Here is a 17,774-nt window from a genome sequence, read left to right on the forward strand (position 1 = left end):
GTATAAAATTTGTATAAGCAAAAAGACAAGCAATATATGCACGTCTATATAGATATACATTCAAATGCCCTGCCATTGTGTGGCCCAAGGCAAGAAACTGTTCTGTACTTGTCAGGAATAATCAAATTAAATGCAGCACTGTGTTGTGGTTACAACTTCCTGATGTAGCCCTGGTTGGATAGGTTTACTAGAATATCCTTTGCAATGTCCATCAACCATACCTGCATCTTGGAGTTCTCAAGTGTTGTGAAGCTACAGTGTGAGGTGACTTAATAGCTTGGGATTGTGTACAGTGCTTCGGTCAACTGTGTTGTTTTAAAGCGCTCTATAAATAAAGTTGGAATTGGCATAAACCGTGTGTATTTAGAAATGTTTATTTAGACACACCACATTGTTATGACTGTACTGTTACCATTGAGATTTTTTATTTATTTATGTATGCATGAAACATATCTATAAAACATTATCTAAACACACTTGATACAAAATCTGAACCTTTGGCATTTGGTTTGTGTCTGTGTGTGACATGCTGATATAGTTGTGCTTATGGGACTGTAGGTTTTTATACCTAAATGCACAACTCTAGATCACTTTGACTTGAAAGGATTTTCAAAGATATAATTTTACTTCTGAACAATGTGAAATACATACAGTTTTTCCTTTCCTTTTCTTGTTGGTGTAGTTTGTGAACAGCTTGAACAGCTCATGATACTAATATTTTATTAAATGTTCTCTGTCAGAGCCATCAGAAGGAAGGTAGACTGGACCTTGACAGATGCCCAGATTAGGACCTTAATCTCCCATGCTAAAAGTCCTGGTACTGGCTCTGCACCCTGGTTGTCCCATTAACACTCGGCCGGGTGCAAACAAAAGAAGAGAAACTAACAAATCAATGGGGTTTGAGCTGCACCAGGGGGAGGGAAAGGAGGTGGGGGTGGAGGGGTGTGGGAGGTTGGATAGTGAGTGGGCTGGGCCAGGTCTGAACAGGATGAAGATTAGGTACAAGCAATGGGGGGAAGGTGGCTGGGTGGATTTAAAGACCAATTCAAACACTTGTTTTTAGGGGGGCAGACTCAGAGCAATGTCAGTGCCTCGATGGATATATGGATGGATGGTGGGGGTCTAATCTGCCCTGGCCTTGGCCCGGTGCCCTTGTGTGGATTAGACTGGGCCTCTAAGAGCCCAGATTGCATTGCCACTGGCAAGGATTAAGCAGATTCTAACAGGTGTTTTCTTTTGTGGCACTGAAGGGGGATCGGTTCATCACTCACTGAAAGAGCAAATCATGAAGTGATTGGTGATTATTGATGGAGCTATGGATGGCAAAAGGGCAGGCACGAGTTTGTCTGAGTTGGCCAGTGTTTAGTTTGTGTTTCACAAAACTTGCTGCTTGATGATGAGTATGTGTATTGGTCTGTTCCTCATGAAGCAGTGAAGTGCATCTGTAGGAAACGAGTATGATGACAGGAGGCAACCGAACAACTCATGACCCAAATCAATCATGATAAGAATTAAATTTGAGAGGATGATGTGTAGATGCCACTTATCAGATGTCTTAACTGTGAAGCAGCAGCTCTGCACTGTGAAGATTAGTGTCGCTGCGGCTTGACAGCGGCACTTTCACACTGTAGCAGGATCAGAAGAGCTTAGACGCAACGTGTTGTTGCTTAAGAATTACAAACAATTTATTGTGGTTTTAGATAGAAGACATGCCATTTGACATTTCAGAAGTTTTTAAGGAGAGACTCCTTCCAGTTACAAAACAACAACAACCAAAGAACACTCCAGTTTTTAAGTAAAAATTCTGATAGCAGCTTAAAATGACTCCCCAAGCTTTAAGTCAATTCATGAAACCAGTTCTGGAAAGGGAAGGTGTGTGTGTATGTGCATGTAACGACAGACAGGAGGGAGGAGCAGCAATTGGGAGAGCTAGAAAAGCTCTGCTGCTCTCATGCTGAGTCTTTAATGAAGTGAACTGACTGCCTGGTCAGTTCCTCCCAGCTGTTGTCCCCACAATGCCAAGACATTTGGCCTTGGCTCTTTGTCCTGCTTAGGCTGCTCAGGAATGCAAACATGACTCCATCTGTTGTCCCCTATAGGATTAAACATAGGTGGCAGTAGATCCTTAAAATGCATCAAACATATCCTAGGGTGTTATTGAATATTACAAAACTGAATACATGCATAAATAACACACAACCAGCATTGGCCACCTATTGGCTCTCACCACTAGTGTTGCCATTGGGATGAATTAGAGCAGACACTGCAAGCCAGGCCTTATCATCCAACGTCAGTGCATGACCTCAAAAATGTGCTTCTGGAAGAATGGTCAATAATTCCCAAAACACTCCCAAGGCTTGTAGAAAGCCTTGCCAGACACAGTGAAACTTTTACAGCTGGAAAACCTGGGCCAACTTTATATAAAATCCTACAGATTTGGAATGTTTTTAAGGTTTGTGTGCAGATGTTGCACTTTGATAATCTAGTATTTGCATTTGTATTCATATTGGGAGACAAACATCCCCTACTGACAATTAAAGAACTTGTTCATTTGGTATTCTTTAAGTCAAGCTAAAAAAAAAAAAAAAAAAGAAAAACAATACAATTTAGACAGAAAATCAACATATGACGCCGTGTTTTTCCTCATGGCATACTGTGTGACACAGTGGATTTGGTTTTCCCTGTGTGGTCTGAACACTGCTCAGTTGACCACCAGCGCCAATAACACACTTATGTCAACAGACACCCAAGGTACCGAACAGCCTTTGTCTGTGTGTGGGGTCCTAATGACAATTTAACAGTTGTCTCTATACATTTTTTTTCTGTGTGATTCTGAATCTGTTTTACTCATTTCATGTCTTGTTAAACCTTATTTGTCTTGACAGACATTTTTTTTTTAAAATCCTTTGATTTAAGTGAAATTTCATAATTTTTTCAGCCATACAATAAGAGGTTGAAATGAGTTTATTGTAGTTTTTATTGTCACCTTTTAAAGAAAGTAATACAACCCATATTGACGACTAATACAGCATATATCTTGCATCCTACCTGTACTGTAAGCTCTTTCCAGCCAGTAAAAGATAGTGTTATATTGACTCTTGTCTTATCTATTGCTCTTTCCCTTTCTTTTTCTTTTCTCTCTTCTCTTCCCCTGATAATGTCTTCATGCTTTTGGAGCGCGTATAGTGAAACTCACTGTCAAGGTCCTGCAGCCTCCTGGAAGACAAAGTGGCATTTTCCAGTTTCTCAGCTTTGGGATGCCACTGGGCAACAACAAGTCCATACACATAATAGTTGTCATTGTTCCTTTAAACAAGTCTGGAACGTGGAGTGTTATAGTTGGAAAATTGCACTCTGAGTCTTTAATATGTTGAAGCATTAAAAGATCTTTTCTGACTTTGTCATTAAATTTTGACGTAATCATTAGCCATAAGTGAGTAATAATGGATGATATCTGGGATCTGTTGGCATTCTGATGGTGGTTCCCTCTTCAGAAACTAGACATTGTTACTTTACAAAACAAAAAATAAATTTTAATGAGGAGAAATCTGGGCAAGGAGGATAAATAAAAGAGTTGTTAAACATGAACTTTTAAAATACAAAACAAGATTTCATATTGCACATTTAATTATATGGGATACAGTCATTGCCTGTCTCATGGGGTACATGCACATCAGGTTTTTCATTCAAATCCTAGTCCATTTGCTCGGTAAGTCAGTTTGTGGGTAATGTGAATGCACCAAATGAATTCTGATTCAAATCAAAGAAGGAAATTAAGTTTAATTCAAAACTGACTTTTTTATGCAAAATTAGGTGTTTATATTGCCATTTTTCACCAGTTTAAAGCAGAATTAACTTTTATTCAGAATTAAACAGGAATTAAAACTTCCTTGTAAATGTGGCTATTGTTTCTGATAGACTCTGCACATGTGGAGGGATGCAATCATGTGAAGCCATTTAAACTTTTCCTGGCGAGAAGTCACAACTCCTGTAGTTTTGCACAAACACCTTAGTAAAATAAAGTGCAAATGAGGTTCATGGTCTAGACTGTTGGCTTTGGAGTATTGGATAGGAGTTTCCAGCTTCTAGAAAAGCCAGAAAATACAGAAACGTAAATGTAAATTCACTGACAAACTTTAGGAAAAAATTCCCATTTTCATCTTGGCAGCGATGCATAAAAAGCTCAGTGCATGACATAAGCATGGAGCTGGAAGTTCAGCATAAAGACATAACTTTCTTTTTTTGTGTGTTATTGCTTTTCAAAGCAACATACAAATGAAGCTATACTGAAAGTGCATTTAAATCATGTTAGTATTTGAATGTACCTCTTGATAAATTTGCACAGATTTTCTTTCGTCACAAATGCCACCCAGGAGCACAACTGATTCTTCCTGTGAACAGTCAACTGCTGTGAAGATTTTGTCACCTTTTTGAAAAAGGAGGTGACACAGAGCAGTGTGACATGACTGTGATCTACTTGAAACTTAAGCACGGTCCTCTGTAGGATAAAGAGGTGATAGATATGACACAAGTCAACAAACAGTAATAATGTGAGTGCTTTGATTTGAGTTATTACTCAGCCGCCAGAGGTGGGCTTTAATGAGTTGTACTAATGACAGGAAAACAGTGGGAGGAGATATCTGCCCTCCATTTTCTAACCAGCTGGTGATCAATGGCCCGAATTCCAAGCCCTGATTGAATCAATCATATCAATACTTTGTTGATGAAAAAAATAATAGAAAATCTCAAATAATTTCTTACCAACAACCAGCAAGAATGGAGGACTGAAAAGAGTTGAAGCTAACAATATTCAGACAAAAGAAAGAAGAAAAATGGGGAAGAACAAGCAAAAAATGTTAAGTCACTTCAACTTGGAGATATCTCATCAGTAGTGCATGACTTACTTTACTGGTTTCAGGACAAAAAGGGGGGAAAGAAATACAGAAGAAAAAACTAAGTCAGCCATAATGCTGTAGTCTATGAGGATCAATGGGACCACTTCAAAGGAGGAAAAGCTTTTGATCATTGGCTGAGGACCAAACAAAGAGGGCTACCACCGCTTCCTCCTGCTAAATGACATGTCATTTTCCCTTTTTGCTTTGAGGTTTCCAGTGGTCTTTTCTCTTAGATAAGGGTGTTGCATTTTCCATTGTGATTAGGTTTATTTCTCCTCTGTGCAAAAGAAGGCTTCATCTATAAAGAGGGTAGGAAGCAGCCTTTAACACATCAGACAGATGATCTGCTCCAGCTGGCCAGCTGCTGCCCTGTTTTTTCTATAGCCAGAGGAGTCTGAAGGTTGCTGAGGTGTGACAATGACAACAGGTGACAAATGATGGAAGGAGGGACAAGGAGCTAAAGTAAAGCACCTTCTCTGTAGCCAGTTAATCCAGCATTGCTTTGTGACTCTCCAATGGATGGCCAAGATGGTGCTGGAGAACATGATCTAATGGCAACTTGACCAAAACCACTTTCCAATCTCCAACAGCCTTTACTGGTTCTCTCATTACTTTGGAAAGCCATCTAAACTGAGGCAATGCTCAACTACTTTAAACAAATATAATAAATGACCTTTGGATCACCTTGGTACTTTCATAACTCACACTTTATTGTTACATGTTGTATTTAAGATGTTGTTTTAATTTCTAATTGCTGAACAAACACAGAGGCAAGCCTTCAAGAGAAAATGAAATGAAGCTGACACTAAATTAAGCTGGAATGTTATTTGCAGACTCATTACATTGAATTGCAGATTAACAGCAATGGTTTCCCACCATTGGCTGTTTGATGTCTTCCTGCTGATAAATGCACTTTTCATCCATCTGGGGGCCCAACCTACCTCCCACCCACACATACTTTGCTAAGACATCTGATCAATAACTTCACTTCTTCTCCCGAAACACACAAAGACACTGACACACAATCTTCTCATTGGTTTATATCTGTTAAAACACAATCACACCAACAATAGTTACATCTTCTGTTGGAAGTTAAAAGGAAAGTAATGGTAAAGTAATTATAATATAAATTTGGTTATTTGTACAAGTTACTGTCAGAAAAAAATACTATTAGAGTGCATATAAAAAAACACATAAGCATTCAGCAGGCATGTGTGAGGCTAAAAGCTAAAATAAATCAGAAATTGAGACAAGGCTGCCGTCTGTGCACACTGATATATTAGTCTTCATTCTTGAGGTTTGTTTATCCAGTTGTGCTGATGGACTCATTTAGTGGAACTTGAGTAGATATGACCATAGCAAGGTCAGGCTAAGGAACATATAACTCTTTTACATGTGGGATCTCCTTTCTCTGAGTTACTAAAGCTGGACATTCAGGTTGACCAAGAACATAAATGATTTAATCAACAATGTCAGTAATGGTAAACTGAACTCATTTGTTTACACTGCATTGTGAACGGGTCTCCACTCAAAAGCCCTTTTGAAAAGGGATTGATGTGCTTTTCTTATAAGGCATTGTCTCTGCTTGGTCACTATGATTGAATTAAGGTGGACTGTGTTGAAAGAACAGCTGTTCAGAGCCTACATAACACGACTGCTGTGTGTAAAGGGTTGACATGTATACCTCTGTGGCCTTCTGGCATATGCTACATCTTCATAATGAATATAACCATACCCATAAGAGTCTCCAGAGACTGCTGCTTTACAGCCAAATTAAGCAGCTTACTCTCAGAACTGTAAACTGCAACTTTAATGACAGCAAAAAAGTTGTCTTTGCTGTAAAGTCTGAAATGTTAACAATAATCATGATTGTATTCTGAAACATTCCTTGGTAGGACTTTCATTTGTCATTAGTGCTTTAACTTAGCATAATTTCTGAGTCCCAAAGTTTCTAAACATAGCAGCTTTTGTGTCTCTATTCTTCCTGTTCTTTTCACACATAAGCCAATTTAGCCTTAAAACTTAGGATTGTCTGTATGTTACCAACACAGATATACCTCTGACTGTGTTCTTTCTAAGCTTCTACAAAGTGGTGACGCTGAAGTGCAAACTACAGCTGCAAATTTAACAACACAAGAACAAATGCATAAACACAACAAATTACATTGTTGTGTTACACAACAAAAATTATAAAAAAAAAAAAAAAGACCATTAAAAAAAAAAAAAGAAGCACAATAAAAATTTTAAAAGACCAGTTCACTGCTCCTTTTTGTTTTTGCATACTTTTTATTTTTAAAAAATGGCATCTCAAATGTGGGTAATATATGCATACATTCATAAAAAAATATTTCAATAGGTATGTTCAAAGCATATGTGCTTATGAGCAGCTTCAAGTGAAGTGTGAAAATGCCATTTATTAAAATTATGATGGTAAAAAGAATGTGTTTTTGCCCTAATCATGATCATGATATTTCCTAAGCTAAACCTAATTTATCCTGTATATTTAAACAAGTGACGTTTTGGCCTAAACCTAATGAACAATGTTTTTCATTGTGGCGCTTTCAAATAAAAAAGGGTGAGAAGCAGTCAGAATGCAACAACATTGTCCTGTCAGTTTAGTCTTTATAACAACATCGTTTGATAATTGATCAAATTTATTAAATTATTTATAGTAGTTTTATCAAACACCAGGTATGTCAGTTGCATGTGTGGGCTAGTGGTCAGCTGCTAAGTGGGAGACATGCTACACTTCCACACTTGCTCTTTCTGGGATAGCTTTGGTGTGGAGCAGGAGGTGGGGGTAATCAGGCAGTGTTGGCTGTTCCATACAGTGAAGACTACACTACACCATCATCCACACTGAGGAAGTCCTTGGTGTGTTTGGTGCGATCATCAGGACAGCTGGTGTATGAGCAGCTGCACGGCTGCGGGTGGCTGGGAAAAAGCCCATCCCCTGCAAGCTCAGAAGGGGCTACTTCATCTGCTCAGCTGTTACCCCCTTGCCCCCACCCCTCTTTCCTCATAGTCGCCCTGTTACCCCATGCTCCATCAGCTGAAAGCAGCAGGAGAGACAGCTGGCCAGTGCTGCCAGGGAGAGGAGGGTAAGAGTGTGTTCATATTTGTGTATAGACAAAGCAGCAATGACACCACTACTAAAACCATAATTTTGTATCCAAATACACATAATTTACAGCAATACTGTAAAGCCTCAGAGTCACACTGTCGTACTGAGCTCTTCCACTCTGCCACTAGACACCGTCCAGAAGAGAATTTTAGTCAAATATGTATTTACTGTGGTTTTAATGCTTTGCTTATGCATACCATCCACTTTCATTGAACATTGCTGTGTTGATGTTATTGATACATAATCGCCTATTTTGTAGAAAATACTGACAATAAAGTGGTATAAGGTGCCACAGTGATGAATATGGCATATTTATTGCCAAAACCAAACCATGAGTAGAGGTACCTGTATGACAAAAATATTACGCTTCTTTTATGCATATTCATTTTGCAGTCTTTGACGTTAAATGACCTTTTTTTTTTTAACCCACATATCCAGTATGTTTTTTTTTCTTTTTAAATAAGAATTTGTTAATGGTCCATTTGTACAACCTCACAACCCAAAAAAATGTAATGCTAAATTTAATTCAGCCCTGGGATGGACTGGTGAGTTGTCCTGGGTCTACCCTGCCTTTCGCTTGCTGTGTTTTCATCATGTTAATAATGGCTTAATCCTGAGCTAATTTTAATCATTCAGAATAATTTTTTATAGCTACTCCCTATTTGTTTGTTTTATTGTTATTTTTTAAGATTTTCCTTATGATGTATTTAGGTTTAGGATTCATATTGTTATAATTTTCTTTGAGATTTTTTATGTTTATGTTGATGTGTAGTCTAGAAAAACAGTAAGCCAATATAACTAGGACCTGTTTGTGAAGACATTTTTTCCCTTCATTTGAAACTACTTGATGTCAAAGACATGATGTGAAATGAAGAAAAAACATTTAATTAGTGATCATTTTGTAGGTTAAACTGATGTTTTACACCTCATGATCTCACGAGAGAAACAAATAAATGTCAACATGGTATAACTGTATTCTAATTGGGTTTTAATGGAGGATAAAGTACTCAAAAACAAATTGGCAACAGAATATGAATTTCTTTTCAAAATGATTGTAGATTTGGCTTCACATTTTTTTTCTTCCCTGTAGATCCTTTACCATCAACTTGGGTGGGATTATCTGCTTATCATCACAGTAAAGTGTGAAACTGATGGTACAGAAGGAGGACACAAACACGTCATGAGTGTGAAAAGTTCAACAGCTGGAGACTACATTTCTCATCTCCAGTCACCAGAGAAAAAGTCAAAACCTCACATAAAATCCTTACTATTTGATATATAATTTAAATATACATATATGTTTATGTGCTGCTCATGTTCACACATTTGTGAAGAGAATGCACAAATTTTCAAAACAACCTCTCTAATGAGAGAATAAAGCAGAGTGATGCAGTCTGCAGAGCTTCTGTTCTTCTCTTCTCCTAGAAATAGTGCCACAAATAAGCTTGAAAATCAAATATGGAGAAAATATTCTGTTATTGAAAACAGTTGTTTCTTTCTCCAGGATGTCAGCAAAGGTTATGCTGTACATATCTGTTTTCCTAACACTAAAATCACTGTTTATGCAGAGGTAGTGGAGTTTATCTTCCTCTGTGGACTGGAAGAGGCATGGTGGGGGGATGGAGAGTCTGGCCAGTTTAAATGAGAAGTCCACGTAGAGGAGGAAAGGAGGAGGAGGAGGAGGAGGAGGAGGAGGTATGTAGATGTACTAGAGAGCTGAGTTTCTTTGTCCTCAAAAGGTCTGGTCTCCCAAGGATCTGGGACAAACCTTGGTTAAAGAGAAGTGGGAGTCAAATAGTATTCAGCTCCTATACAATATAGATACTACATAAATAAACTCATTTAAAAAGTTTAGATATTTGAACTAGATCATCATGACAGCACGTTGACTAATGAAACAAAAAATAGAAATCTTTCCAAACATTTTCATTTCTTTCTCTTTCTTTCTTTCTTTCTTTCTTTCTTTCTTTCTTTCTTTCTTTCTTTCTTTCTTTCTTTCTTCATAAGGAGCTTCCTATATTTATCACTGAACATCAGATGAATATTGTGTTGTCTGTCAGTCCTAGATCCAGTTAATTCATGTTTTAAGGAGTAGATTTAAAAACAAAAAAATGATTTATTATTGTATGCAGAAAAATCATTTTAGCCATTTAAATATGTAATCAAGTCAGTAAATAATTTATTCAATTACATTTGTTTGGTTTGATCCACATCCATCATTCAGCCAGTCACATTTTTAACAAAAAAACAAATGTTGTGTGATTTAAGCAGTGTTCATATTTTCTTTTTTTTTTTTTAGTAATGTAAATTGAACTTTTGATGGTTAGTTAGGCCAAAGTAATAACATAAGCATGACAACTTAGTCTAGTTTAATAAGTCTGCAGTTTGGTGAAGATAACAGGGCGCTGCAATTGTCATTCAAATAGTTACAAACGAGCTCTACTTTAATTCTTTTCTGAAAGACATTTTTCCTTGTGACATAAAAGAGAAAACATCCTACTCAGGCTCATGGGCTTAACCTCATTATATCCTCAGGGTTAAAAAATAAAATGACTGCTCTGGGGGGGAGAGTTTAGTGAGGAAGTGGAAGGACAGGGTAGGGGGTATTGGGGGACTGCATGGACCCATCTGTCTGGGATATTAATCACAATCCGTTCATCTCTACTATCACCCAGTTACCATTTCATCTAAGTAGCCACAGCCCATCTGCCCTGAACATGAAAGGTCACTGGTGACCATTGATCTTGCATTGTATTCATGGATTGTTTAATGACCATGGAGGTCAATTAATTAACCATTTGCTGGGTGTTTTAATTGCCCTGGGCTAATTTAAGCTTTCTGATTAATTCCGAATCCCCGGTGGTGGAAATGAACCTTGCTGTCAATGGTGGGATTAGGAGCATAACAATGGACGACAGATGACTGACAGAGCACTGAGTGGCTTTGGAAAGCTGTTTTGATATTTGAATTACATATTTTAATGAGCACATTGTATTTATGGTCTCCAGAGCTGAACTGACCATATTGGTCCATTTAGTCCAGACTGCAACAGGAGCATATTATATCAAGTCCTCTTATTTTTGTGAGGTCAACCTTGCCATGGAACAAAGGCTGAGTGGCTTTATGGTTAAATATTTATATTACAAAGATGTAAAACTGGCTGTTAGTTAAAATCTGATTTGAAAGTTAATTAGCAATAAGGGACTTATTAATAATAAGGTTTAAGTTTACAAGTAAACAACAACTTAAAGTCACACGAGGAAGGAATTATATGTATTAATTTCAGCCTTTACAAACATAGGCTTGGTTTCGTTGCAGCTATTTTTAAAAGTAACTTTTGCCTGCTTTGATTTAAAATATTACTACATCTATCTAAACATTTTCGAAATAGTAAATGGATGGAATTTACTGTACTTGGTGTTTTTCCCGTCTTGTAGACCTCTTAAATCACTCTATGATAAAAGTCATGTTTTGTTATTTGAGATGATCTTTGACCCATCTTTGAGCCGCCACAGAGCCAAGTCATTAACAGGAACCACCTGCTCCGGTTCAGACTGAACTTCCAGGTTTGTACATTCTGCATTTCGAGAGAGAGAGAGCTCAGTCTCTTTCAAATCGATTTCTGACATCTACTCTTTCCATCTATGCATTAATCCATTGGCTTGTAATATTGTGTAACAGCAGTCTCACTGGATTAGAGCTTGTAATGCACATTGCTGTCATTAGAATAACCCTAACCTAGCTCAGTGGTTCCCAAACTTTTTCTGCAGGGCCCCCTTTTCATCGAAAATAATGTCGAGCCCCCCTCCCGTCACATGGACCACAGATACATACTAAGAAATGCCTCCTTAGTTTTAGTGGCTGTATTGTAGGTATCTATAATTAAAATTGTGTCAGTACTATTATCCATTCTTCTGCGTAAGCATAAAACATTTTAAACCAGGAATCTCTACAAACGACTTTAGGTGAGTGAAGTTTACTATGAGGCAATGCTGCTTTAGTAAAACAACTTTAGCTCCACATGTTTTATTTCTTTCCCAAGTTAGATATGATTTGAAATCATGTGATAAAAAAGTTTCAGGTGAATTTCCTCTTTCAGTATCTTTAACATAAATTAAAAATCCCTATCTTATTCCTATTGCTTTCTTAACCATTTTAGGATAAAAGAAAAGCTATTTTTATTTTCACTTTTTATTTCAAAATTGAATCTTTGTTGCAATAAACCACTTGTCTTTTTCACAAGGTATAATATTTCATTTCTTTCCCCACATATCTATGGGGAATAGATAAGATAACCCAACTTTAAAATGCATACAGCTGCAATTCAGCGTTGATCTCTCTTACCAGCAAGATGTGTTGTTAGGCTGCTGAAAATTCTACTGAAATCAAACTTTTATTGTATTTTCAGCAAGACACACACAGCTCAACCTTCTTCAAAGTGTAACTGTATTTTTTGTGTTTTAGGATGTTATATTAAATGTGTTTAGCCCTTATTTTAGTGGTAACAAAAAATAAAACATTCTTCATTCTCTTGAAGACAGAAACAAAATATCCCAAAACATCTGGCCAAATAAAAATGCGTAGACATTCAAATCTTCCATCTGAGTCAGGTGTGTTGCTGCAGGGAAACTCAACCATTGCAAGACCGCTGCTATGGAGGACGGGAGTTGGTCACCCCTGTAATAGATGAATGAATTTTCTTCCCTGTTGTGTTTCTTGACTTCTTCAGTAATTCTTGTCGCAGCGCTGCCTCTGGCGGAGAGCGGAACACATCATTTCAACGGTCTGATTTATTGGAGTACTGCAGCGTAAACACAGCCCTGGTTCATAAAATATGGAGATAAATTTACTTTTCAGTAAAACAAATTGTAGACCTGACCACAAGTTGTATCCTTTTCAGCTTGTCCCTTCGAAGGGGTCTCCATAGCGAAACAAAGCACAGGAAACTGGCAGATAGTTTATGCCGGATGCCCTTCCTGATGCAAAACTCTGCATTTATCTGGGCTTGGGACCAGCTAATCAATTATTATCAATTTGGGGCTGCAGCAGCATAGGGAAGCAAGACTTGAACCACTGATCAACAGGTCATAAGACTACTCTACCACCAGAGCCACTGCCACCTCCAGACTTAACCACAAATAATCATCTAATTGTTTTCCTCCCAGTTCACAACAATTCTGCCTCCATCCATTCATCTACATTTTCATACAGTTATTTGGCAGACAGTTTGATCCAAAACTTTCATGTGAGAAGTGACCATTTAACCATAGCAATTAACCCTTCCTTAGGTTAATTACTATGGAAGGTTGGGAGGAAGCCGGAGTACACAGAGAGAACGCACACATACACAGGGAACACATGCAAACTCCTCACAGAAAGGCCACAGTTAAAACATTGCCCCAGCTGAGGCCCAACCCAGCTATACTAATACTAATACTAACCACAACGCCACCATGCTGCCTAATCCATCCATCCATCCATCCATCCATTTACCTACATATACATTGCAGGGGGACCAGCATTCGCATGTAATACCAAGACTTCTCTCTCCCTGGGTGCTTCTTCCAGCTCATCTAGTAGATGTCCCCAGCCCAGATAAAACACATAATCCCTCCAGTATGTTCTAAGTCTTCCACATAGACTGAAAAAAAATGCCTCTGTGCTGTCACCCGTAGGTTTCTGAAGAGCTGAATTGAGGCTCTTTGGGTGGTTCCTACCATCACCATCTTGGCAATGTCACACATGTCGTCTCTTCTGCAAAATACAAAAATAGGCAAAGAGGTAAACTGAGAGGGGCGCTGTGAGCATGTTGTGGATGATTAACATCTCACGAACTTCAACCTGCCTGTAGCTAAGAGCTAAGAGCTAACTGAGTGAACGGATACAAGCTAACGGGAGCTAACCAGCTAACGGAGGTAAATAGGCTAAAGTGTTATGCTGTTAAGTGGCTAAAAACTGCGGTTTTCCTACATTCAGCCTTCTTGATGCTGGAAATCAGGTACCTGTCAATCAAAAGGACACACCCCGAGATATGCCAGATTTAGATATGAAATTACTTCTAAACGAAGGAGTTAGAAAAAAATTCACTCCGCCCCCAGTTGTCATGAAGGTGAAACTGACCTATTGAACCTAAACTTTTTTTTTTTATTTTTTTGTACCAGGCTGTAAACACGAAGATGGCCTTTTTAGCATGGTAGTCTATGGGGATTTGCTCTGTTTTGGATCCAGCACCTAGCGGATGAGGAGGGAACTGCAATTTTTTACACTTCCGCTTAGGCTTCACTTTTTACCGCCGGAGGCGCTGTCCATCTATCAAATACGAAAATCCTAACCATTTGCCCGAGTCACCTCATGGCTCCTCTCAATGCAGAGGAGCAACGGCTCTATTCACAGCAAATTCCAGATTATCAAGCTTCACACACTCTCTCTAAGGTACAGTCTTACAACCCTGTAGAGGAAACTCAATTGCAATCTCATTCTTTTGGTCACTTCCCATATCTTATGTAGGTGAGGTCCTTAAAGACGATGACATTATTGGTCTCAAACCCATAGACAAAGTCATGGAAAACACTAACTAATTTATTAAAATAATCAACAAGGACATTTTTAATTAAACTTTTTTTTTTTCTTTTTTTTTTTTTTTTATCTTTCATTATACCAATGTGTGTGTGTGTTTTTAAATTTAACATACTTTCATACAGAGTCTATGTGTGCTGGACACACCCTTCCACACACACAAAGAGCACCTCAGTGCCACAACCCAATCTCAGCCTCGCCCATGTTAGAGAGAGCTGCCTCTTTGTTTGGGTGTATTCATGTTCGTGTGTGGAGAGGGTGGGTGGGTGTGGGGTCGGGTGTGTGTCTGTGTGTGTGTGTGTGTGTGTGTGTGTGTGTGTGTGCGTGTGTGGTGGTGGTGGTGGTGGGGGGGTGCATCACAGAAAGGCCACTCTGTGTGAAGTGGTGACTGTGCTGTTTTGGTACCACTTTTCATACCTGATGTGAAGGTAATGGGGTTCATTTCCTGAACTGCGTACAAGTATGTAGAGTATATGGGAGTGTGTGAGAGAGCGATATTGTGTGTTGGATAGCTTCTAACTTGTGACCCCAAATGCTATTATACAGGAAGAAGTAAGCAGAGTTAGGGCCAGTAGTCTGGTTGTTAAACAGGCAAAGAGACTGAGCTCATGTGGAAAAGTGTCTGTTTATTCTTATTTCACTGTGAATTCTGTTCAACTCTGAGAGTCCAGGCATTTTGGACTCTCAGATTTTTTTTTTAGGGTCAAACATTGGATAATGTTGGGATTACTTAATTATATTTCTTCGGTTTTCAATCATCATCATGTGTGCATCCATTCAAGGGATACAGATCATGATCATGACACAAGATCAGATGATGAGGACATTTGTAGGCAATGTAGGGTGTTGTATGGCCAGGCGAATACTCTGGCTAGGAAGTTTGGTTGCTGTACAAAAAGCATTAAACTGACTCTGTCTCGTCTCGTCTCGTCTTCGTGCCGCTTATCTGGGCTCTGTTCAAGACATATTATACTCCCTTGTACACAGCTCACCTTTGGACTAAATATAAGAAAGTCAGTCTGAGAAGCTGTAGGTGGACTGATGCACTGCGAGCGCTCTTGAGGAGGCCGAGATCTACAAGTGCCACAGAAATGTTTGCCAGAGACGGCGTGAAAACACTACAGGCCTTACTTTGATCTTTCATGTACGATTTTATGTGCCGTTTCTAAATATTGTAAAATGAAATAATAATGTTCCTCGCTAATGTATCATTGACTGTGACTCAGTCTGACTTGTAGGGACATTGCCATGACTGTTTAAAATGTCTATTTAATTAATTGTTTGTGTGTCTTGTCTGTCTCTTTTTAAATGGACCATGAGTCCAAAATAAAGATTAATTGAAATAGTTGAATTGATACCAATTTCAGGTGTTTAACTACAAACAAAAATCTTTGAATAAAGAGCAAACAAGGCTGAGAAAAGGCTTGACTAAAGGTTACTGAACCCATTTTTGTGTTTCTTGAAAATATTCAACCTCTTGTCCAAAAAGTTTCTTCAGTTCCAAAATGAAGAAGGAATTAAAGAATGATTTACAATCTACAACAACATAAAAAAAATTTAATAATAATTCTACAAACTGCAAACCATTTCCCTACTACTAAACTCCCAGCTAGCAAATTTGATCAAACAGGAAAAAAAAAAAAAAAGTACACAATAAGTACAACAATCTGAAGATAGATTTGATTGATTGGACAACCAAATCAAAAATTCTATACATTGTCACTGTGTGATCTAAAGAAGTATGGAATATAATTCAATTCCGTATTTCAGATAAAAGGGCTAAGATAACTATATTGCATAGATGGAAAACCATTTATGTTTTTTTTGCCAATGTTTTTTAACATTGTAATTTAGATGTGACAAAATGTTTGTTTTACTTTGCTTGGTTTTTAATTTTTTTTTACTTGTTTTGACTTATTTACATACCCAATAGCTTGCAGTATGAGATGAAATGGACAGAAAATTTATAATAATGATAATAATAATAATAATAATAATAATAATAATAATAATAATAATAATAATAATAATAATAATAATAATAATCCCCAGTGGTTAGCACTGTGGCCTCACAGCTAGACGGTCACTGGTTCGATCCTTGGCTGGAGAGGGGTTTGGTCAGTGGCCTTTCTGTGTGGAGTTTGCATGTTCTCCCCGTGTCTGCGTGGGTTCTCTCCGGGTACTCCGGCTTCCTCCCACCATCCAAAGACATGCATGTTAGGTTAATTGGTTACTCTAAATTGCCCCTAGGAATGAGTGTGAGCATGAGTGGTTGTTCGTCTCTCTGTGTGGCCCTGCGAAGGACTGGCGAGCTGTCCAGGGTGTACCCTGCCTGTCGCCCAAAGCCAGCTGGGATAGGCTCCAGCTTCCCCGCGACCCTGAATTGGATTAAGCGGTTTAGAAAATGGATGGATGGATGGATAATAATAATAATAATAATAATAATAATAATAATAATAATAATAATAATAATAATAATAATAATGATAATTTTTTAAGAATGAAAAGAATTGTCTGCATGCCTTATATTAACATACCAGATGGGGGCAGTAGATCTCTATTTCCTTCCTTTCCTGTCAGAGGGCCTGCACCCTGTAACAACTGTAGATGAATCACATGTTTACACACGCACACACATACAACATACACACTGTTGCACATTCTTGAAAGTGGGGGACATTGCATTTGCTATTTTACACTGGCCTAAGCAGAACAGTTGCACCTGCGAAAACAGCATAGAAAGAGAGTCTTCCTTATGTAACCATGTGAAACCTTAGGAAAAGTCTCAAATTTTAAATTTAAAAACACTAAAAGTAATAAACATTGGCTTAATGCTGCTGTGAGGTAACAGTGTTTTGAAGATCCAACTGAACTAGGCCCAGCAATGTCCACAGAGGCCGCCACTGCAATCACCCACATCAGGGCAGGGGACACCACAGCCAGACAAGGGCAGTCACAGCAACAATCCCCAGACTAAGCAGGCAAAGCTCCTGGAGTGACGGATCCCCATGAGAAAAACACTAGCGTTAAAAATGTTAAAACAAACATCAAATAGCTCTATAAGAACAATAAGAACACATAAGACCAGCAATAACTAAAAAAATACAGATGACCAATAGCGTGGAGTTGCAGTTAATTGTGGAGTGTTAGAGGTAGGGTAGGATATGTTTTTCAGGATC

This window comes from Telmatherina bonti, assembly GCF_933228915.1.
Source record: "Telmatherina bonti genome assembly, chromosome: 2".
NCBI classification, from domain to species: Eukaryota; Metazoa; Chordata; class Actinopteri; order Atheriniformes; family Telmatherinidae; genus Telmatherina; species Telmatherina bonti.